The sequence below is a fragment of the Lepeophtheirus salmonis genome, chromosome 14, assembly GCF_016086655.4.
Source record: "Lepeophtheirus salmonis chromosome 14, UVic_Lsal_1.4, whole genome shotgun sequence".
Taxonomy (NCBI): domain Eukaryota; kingdom Metazoa; phylum Arthropoda; class Copepoda; order Siphonostomatoida; family Caligidae; genus Lepeophtheirus; species Lepeophtheirus salmonis.
This window is the reverse complement of record NC_052144.2, coordinates 21,478,933-21,487,127: the sequence shown is the minus strand read 5'-3', so window position 1 is coordinate 21,487,127 and position 8,195 is coordinate 21,478,933. Positions and strand designations below refer to the sequence as shown.

The window sequence follows — 8,195 nt, the reverse complement described above, 5'->3', positions numbered from 1 at the left end:
AAAAACAGAAATGTAACTTTTTTAATGAAGGATTTGAAGTAATATACTGCAATAAATGGTGTAAATTATGACTTTATTCAAGTCTATTATTCATTTATTTTTGTTCTGTGACACATTATAAAGTTATTATAACATATGTATAGTTCTATGAATCGTACCTATATTAATACATATAAGTGATTTTAAATTAGGTAATAGTTAAACGATGTCATGAACTAATAGCTGAAAATGTGAGTGGTTGATGTCAATAATTCTCTATGCTTCAAAATTCAGGTCTTGGATCGCTCGTCAGCTACGTTCCACATTAGTTATTGCTATTTAAGCCCTAGAACATGAAAAGTACCGTATTTTGTACCTTAATCACTCTAAAATGTTCAATAAACGCGATTTAAAAAAAACCCTGAAAGTTTCCGTAATTTGTTAGGCCTTTAGTGTTTTTTTTTTTAAATCACGTTTGTTGAATATTTCGGAGTGAAATAACTTTATAGATGCAATGAAAGATAATTAATAAAAACATTATAGAATTCGAATGATAAATTATTTTGAATTCAGTTTCTTAAAAATGTATCCAATCATACGAAAATCTAGATGAAGATTATACATTTTTTTAGATTGCTTTATATTATAGCTAAAACTAAAAACATTGTATTTTATTGTACAAACTCAAAAGAATTACTTTTAAAATAAAAGGTTGATTTTAATTGATTTAGAGATATTAAATAAATAAGGTATTATAATTTTTTGTAATAGGTGCCCAAAAGAAACATAAATAAGTGGATTTGAAGACATAATCTATAATAAATATTCATAAAATACATTTTATATGAAATATATGTATATTGATGTTAATCTTCTTGCCTCTAAAATAGAAATTACGCATCAAAGTTAGCCAAATAATCGAATTAATGATCTTTTATTTCAGACCCTATTTCCTGAAAAAAATTTATTGCTTATTTTTTAAATATTCTCAAAGAAAGTTTAGAGCTAAACTGAAATTAAAAAAAAAAATTACAATAAAGTTTTGTAGATGTAACATCAAGTTTTTCTTTAGTTTTATCTGTAATATATTCGTATAGCAATTGAAAAAAATATGTTGAAATATTAACTTTTATATATAATCCTTTAATACACTTGATTTTTGTAACACATTTTTGTTTTTAGATATTTTTTGTAGCAACTGAATTCAAGATAGCTTATAAATAGTTTATCTTCTAACTTCTGTAATGTTTTATTATTTTTTATTACTTTTAATTTTCATCTACACGATTATTTTATGACAAAAAACAAAAATATGAGTCTGAACCGAACAAATACATTGAAAGTGTGATTTTTTAAAGAAGACATTGAAGGTCAAACTTACTGCATTTGAAATAAAATATTATCAAATTTTTTTAACATAATATTGACAAGTATACTTAAATTTACAAAATATAAAAAAAACATCCCAATGATACGTTGCCTGCTTAATTGATAAAAAAAAGGGTTAAATATCTTACCATTAAAAATATTATTTAAAAAAAAATTATTTATTACCTCTGTTTGAAATTTTGAGTGTGTTTTTAGAATCTAATATTAAATATATTTTTTAAATTTTCTTATTTATCAATAAATATTTTAATTGAAACTTGAGCATAATTATTGATAGATATGAAAGCAGTGTTTTTTTTTTTGGGTGGATTTTACAATTCATGTTAGTAATAGTATTAAATTGTATTATAGAAAAAATTAACCAACATCGAATGTAGAAATATTTTTATTAATTGTTATTACCTTTAATTTACATTTTTATACAGGGTAGAGCAACATAATTTCAATTTTTATAATAAGTAAAAATGAGATTGTAACAGTAATAGCTTAGTGAAAATAAAGTCAGTCACCAATAAATAATTTCATAACTATGTAGTATATTTTGCAAATTAATTTTATCATCTTTACCTCCTCCAACAAAGTTGAACCAGGGTTACAGCAAAAGTTACGGATTGATTGTGAACTAACTTTGTACCAAGACTATATATGGCCACAGTGAGAGGCCATTAAATTTTAAGAGGTCAACATCAAAGGTTAAGGTAGCACAATACATTAAAAATACATTATTGGCAATAACTTTGGAACATAGTGATGTACAAGCCTCAAATAGTTGTCATTATGTTGGCTTAAGAACGATTCTTCATAATGCAAAAAATCCAAGACCAAAATTAATGTTCAAAACCACACAAAAGGTTAAAAACGGATGATCGACCTTGTTTTGAACAAGTTGAGATACAGAGCTGAAAAAATCTATTGAACAAAGAAATACTGCTGAATCAGCATGCTGACATTCAATACTTATACATTAACAAATCTAAAAGGATGAATGTATTAGATTTAATTAAATTGAAAATATTATTTTTTTAAATAGAATATATTTACTCTAAAAATTAAAATATCTAAACAATTATATTCGTATATTTTTATTAAAAATATTAAGTCTTAGTTAAAAAGTATATATAAATTCTTCGAAAGAGGTGAAGTAAAACTTTGTCGACTTTTTGGATTTTTTTTGTTTTCCATTACATTCTTGAATTTTCTTCTTCTTTGGTGATTAAAAAGATTCTCCATCATCATCACTGTTGTCACAGCCCTCATCACCATTGTCATCATCGAAACGGCCCTTACATTTCTTTCTATTTATTTTTGGCAACAGCTGGCCTATTGAGTTCCTTTTGGGCTTAGAAGGCGGAGACTCTTCCCTGTCATCTCTTCGTCTGCTTCTTCCACTTCTTTGACCTCAACTTTACTCCCTCCTTTCACGCCAACTCCTACATCTTCTTGTTCTTCTTTTCCGTTTCCAAACTCGAGAATATTACTTCCTACTAAATGAATGGCCCCACTTCCCTCTGTCAAAGTAAATTTCACAGATCTATTGTAACTTAGATCTACTGTGTGTAGGAAGTTTGAACTCGATTTCATCATAACAAGGGGACATTTGATTTCCTCTTCTATATAGCCCGTCGTTTCTAACTCAATTGTATTGAATTCATCCTCTTTTTTTGGCTTGCAGTTGAGAAATGCATTTTTGATACGAAGTTTGTGAATGATTGAATCATTAATATCTTCACTATCTGAGTTAGGAGGACTCCAATTGCGCTTTGGATTTTTTATATCTAATGTGCCGGACCAAACAAACTCCTGTTGTTGATAATTCATTATTATCATTTTAATTTATACAATTTCAATGAATCTGACTAATACCTTATATTTTCGAAATAAAATTCAACATTACACTTTTTGACTTCAACTAAGATAAGAAATTACATTTAATTTAGAAAAATGACCACAGATGGAGGTTTGCAGTCTACCAAGAGCCCATTCCAGTTTTGCATAAAATAAATATCCCTCTTAAACCTGTGAGTGAAAAGTAATTTCAAGATAAGCACATATTACGATTCAGTGTATGACGAATGCAGCACTTCTCCTATTTCATATAACTGTATACATAACAAAATTTTAAATATCCACAATTATTAAGATATAAAACTACAATTTTTATTATTACCCTTTGGTAAAAGAAAGTTATGCTGTTGCACCTTATTTAGGTTGGACGTTGTGAGACGTAAATTTTTCAATTTGTATCAGGAAATTGAACAAAATTTATAATTTTTGATTCCATTTATAAAAATTATCCCACTTTTACTCGTTTAAAATGAGTATTTCCCTTAAAAAATGGATATTTTAATAGATCTAAACTTTATTCGCCCTGATAAACATGAGATAACAAGTTGAAAACTATTTATGATTTTAGTTTTTTTTTTGCTAAAACTTTATTTATAATAGTAGTTTTGGAAACTTGAAATATAATTTTTTCCTAATTAATATACAATTATCAAGGAAGACATGTAGCCTGTCCGTACAAAATTAAACTAGAAAACTTTTTTCATAATTAAACTTTGTACTCCTCCCCCCAATTAACGTCAATTTCTAATAATAAATTATTTTTATTAACCATATAAAGAGATTGCAAATCAAACTTCAAGTAATCAGAATTTATAAAAGAATGAGAAAAAGATATATTTTATTAGAAAGGGTTCATATTGTGTCAATATAAGGCTCTTAAGGTTCTAAATTACTCATAAAATTCATGGGTATTTTAACTTACCCTAGAAATTTAAATACAAAGGGATTATTTCACTCAAGCATGTCTATAAAATATTGGGCTGAGTATCCTTTCTGTCATAATATTCAAAATTAAATTGGCAAATAAAAAATAAAAATATGGAAGTGATGGAATCGCCGTAGCTCTTGGACAGCCCGCTCGATTGAAATTATTTTATCTAACTCAATGTGCGTAGATTTGCACCCAAGGGACTCCTATGGAAAGAAATATACCTTACGTATATGGACTTCTCACAAGATTTCTAGGTTAGTTGGAGTTATTGTAATCCTATAATGTTTAATCAGTGCAACTCCATCTAACCAATTAAAGGAATATTAAAAAAATATCATAGTGTTTTTTGTAGCAAAGAAATGCCAATTGGAATGCTATTTGATGCTATAAAATATCCCTCTATTATCTTTTTCAGTTTCCTAACGAATCTGAAATAAGAAAGCAAATATTATTGTAATGGTATGTTTGTAAATACATTTTATTTGTTATATTTTAAATCTTAAACATGTTTTCTATTTGTTTAACTATTCAGAAAATGTTTCCTTAATTTATAATAATTCAAATAATGCATCATCTTGCTTATGTATCTACCTGCAAAAAAAAAAAGAAAAAGAACTACATATACAACAAAAGGTGTATATTTTTAAAGAGGATATGGAATAATAATGATTTTTCTGTGCATTTTTATTCAGTTATATATTTGATGAATATATATTTATTCATTTAAAAAAAAAAGTGGTTGAAATGATATTGTTAATAAAAAAATTATATGAATCTACATGTGTTTACTTACAAATTTTTATTGTTTAATAAAAAGTTTGGATTGGTTTGGATTGTTAACAATTACTCCTTTTAAGAAAAACTGATGTAAATGTGTACGTAATTGAGACATAAATATTAATACTTATTTTAAAAGCATACTTAATTCAAAATCGATAAGAAAATGGTCCTTTCCAAAAGTAATAACTAGGATTGAAAAATTTAAAAGTACTTTTTAACATGCAAGCTTTGTTCTTGTTGGAAACTTGAACAGTTTTTTTAGAATTTCTACAACTGTTATCATTATAATTTCATTCTTTAGGAGAAAACATCTTAATTTAAAGTATAACTACGAGTGTGCGTGCTTATGAATGACGGAGAGTAACGCTGTTATATGTAAAAGTTCTTATTGGACTCGGAGTAGAATTGAGGATTGGAAACAGAGTCATTCTTGACATTGACTTTGCTTGATATTTGTTTATTTCTTTCTTTTCATAATTTAAAAAAATGTAACGACAGCTGAGCTGCTCACCTCTCTTCACAATTCTTCAATAGGTTAGGGTTGCCTGTTAATTTTTGGATTATTCTATTTTACACACAGTTATGATTTACAACTCCATTACATTTGAGTATAGATAAAATTGAGCAGTTGATGATATTTATACTAGTACAAAAACTATCTAAACTCGCTTTAGCACTATCGTTTATAAGTTTATGTTATTCGTATAAATGTTATATTTGACTATACTCAAAGTATTACTATATACATGGAACAGGCTCTTTTTTTCTCCTTCCCTCAACCGGACCTGCCTCTAAGTAGTAATTAAAATACACCTTAATTGATCAGGATGATGTTGTACATGGATATATTATAATATTTTTTACTTTAGCAATACACATTAATTATGAATCTTGCCACCATGAGTCTCAATGACAGTCTCCAACCACCTTTGGAACCCCTATCACATATTGGCAATGTAGTCCTTTTTCATGATCCTCCACTACTGGTTAACAGAGGTCTTCAGTGTATCATTATTCAGGTTGCTGAATTTGCATGCCTTCTTCCCAATTTCCCACCAAATGGAGTAATCCAGTGGATTCTGGGCTTTGAGGGTGCCAAAGTCTCTTGGACCAGAAGTTCGTGTTGCTACCCATCCCCTCTTGTAAAATATTAGGAGTTTGTGCCGGAGCCCTGTCCTGGTGAAATATCTACGCTGCCTTTTTGGACTTCTTCATAGTCTTGGATATCTATCAAACCCTATTGCCCTTATACACCATGAAGTAGTCGGCTGTAAGTTACCTGTATCCATCAGGAAACCAAATTGGAGGTATTTTTCCACAGTTGATGCATCATCCCCCCAACATTATCACAGTGGCAGGATTTTTGGTCTTGGTGACTGTCCTGATGTTATCGCCAGTCTTGTTGCTTGTTGTAGACGGGGTCAACGGTAAAGGTCTTTTCATCATAGAAAAAAATTACCAGATTACTGTTGTATTTCAGATCATTCAATAGTTGGGATATGAGTGGCCTATCAATTCTTCTAAGCGACCTTCCTCCAGTCTTTTGGATGGCCTTGCCCACAGTTTACCGATGCACCTATTCGTATTGACATCTTCATCGTTGTGTTGACCTTAAAGGCGTCCATGATGTCATCAGACTTTACTTTTGTAGGTCTTCCACTATTAGGCTTGTCCTTAAGGTTGTCCCCATCAGCAAACGGTTTCTGACACGGCAGACTGTGGCTTTGCTGTCGTTTCAGACCCTCATGATGTCCGACGGGGTTCTCACAGCGCTGATTAAATTGCCTATGATGGCTCTTCTTTCCTCCATCTCGACATATATATAATTTTTGTTTACAACATATAAATCATTCAAACGCTTATAATCTAAGCTATTCAAAAATAATCGGAACTTAAAGATTGAATCAACAACGCCTATTCAAAACTGTATTTTTAGAACGTCTTGTTACTTTTCTACACCCGGTTTTTCAAAATTATTATGATAATATAAAACAAATATATTTCTGCTTCTTTAAATATTGATGACACGATTGTTTGAATTTAATTCCCTCTCGTATTTTATAAATATTTTACTCGAAATGAAACTCGAAATTTAATTAAAGCAATCGTATAATGAATATCTCAAGTAATTACACAAGTTTTAAATTTAAATATTCTCAAAATAAAAAATTATTATTTTATGAAGTTATTGCCATACCTTCAAATACTCATTTGACGATTGTTTTTACTTAATACCAGATGGGAAAATAACCTTTAGTAGATAAAAAAAGAGGAAAGGAAAAAAGAGTGTACATTTAATATTTTATTCTTGCTCTATCAAAAATTTATCTTTTATCCAAGTTGTGTAGAAATTGGCTGTCACTTGTTTTAACTAAATAAAACTACTAAAAAGCTATAATAGATGCTTGAGACGACCTTATATATATCGATATATTTCGAATAATATTTTAAATTACATAAAGCATGAATATTAACCTCAAAAGTGCTATTCTATGGTGCCAAGACCATTTTTTCCTCTATAAATCAGCATAAAAGAAATGTTTTGACATCAGAATTTAAAGGAACTTTACATACATGAGAGTCTATCAACCGCTTTTTCTTTGTTTTGTTTTTTTGACTTGAGCTATTGATCCCTCCTCTTGTATATAGTTTATGCACTTCCAATTCTTAGTGCTTAATTTGTAATTTGTACTTAAACAAATTTTTAGTGGGTAATTTAAAAAAAAACCTATTTAATGATATTCATGATAAGTAGTGTGCTTTTTATTTAAGATTTAGAAAAAAAAATCTATTTTCAACAATAATTGTTAAGAGTAAAAATTGTTTAAGACCAATCATTGTCGAAATTTTTTAGTTATACATTTTAAATTAGCTAAACATAACAAATATATTCTGGACCTAAATTAAAATATAATATAAATTTGTATATAAGGAAAGAAAAAGTAACTTATTTGGGAAAAGGAAAAATATTGTCTACATTCCAGGTATTTAGAGTGGCATATTATAATTTATACCATATTACTCATCTAAAATAGCAAGTTCCTAATGGCAAAATAATCACCGCTATTACTTTTCTAATTCAAAACTGTTATTTTTCTCTAAGTTTTGCCCAGTCGTATTCATACATTTGGAATTTTTTTTATTTTTGTTTATTCTTACATTGATGATATATTTGCAGCTACATCTATGAAGTTTCTAAGCTAAGAAAATTGTCCAATGATTTTGATCTAGGGTTGGAAAGCTCATGTGTCAAATATCATATGTGTATAGT

The 8,195-nt window shown here is 28.4% G+C and overlaps 1 pseudogene; it reads right to left on the bottom strand.

Annotated features, from left to right (window-relative positions):
- Positions 1-2,473: 2,473 nt before the first annotated feature.
- LOC121128821 (mitotic apparatus protein p62-like) lies at positions 2,474-3,186 on the bottom strand (annotated as a pseudogene).
- Positions 3,187-8,195: the final 5,009 nt, after the last annotated feature.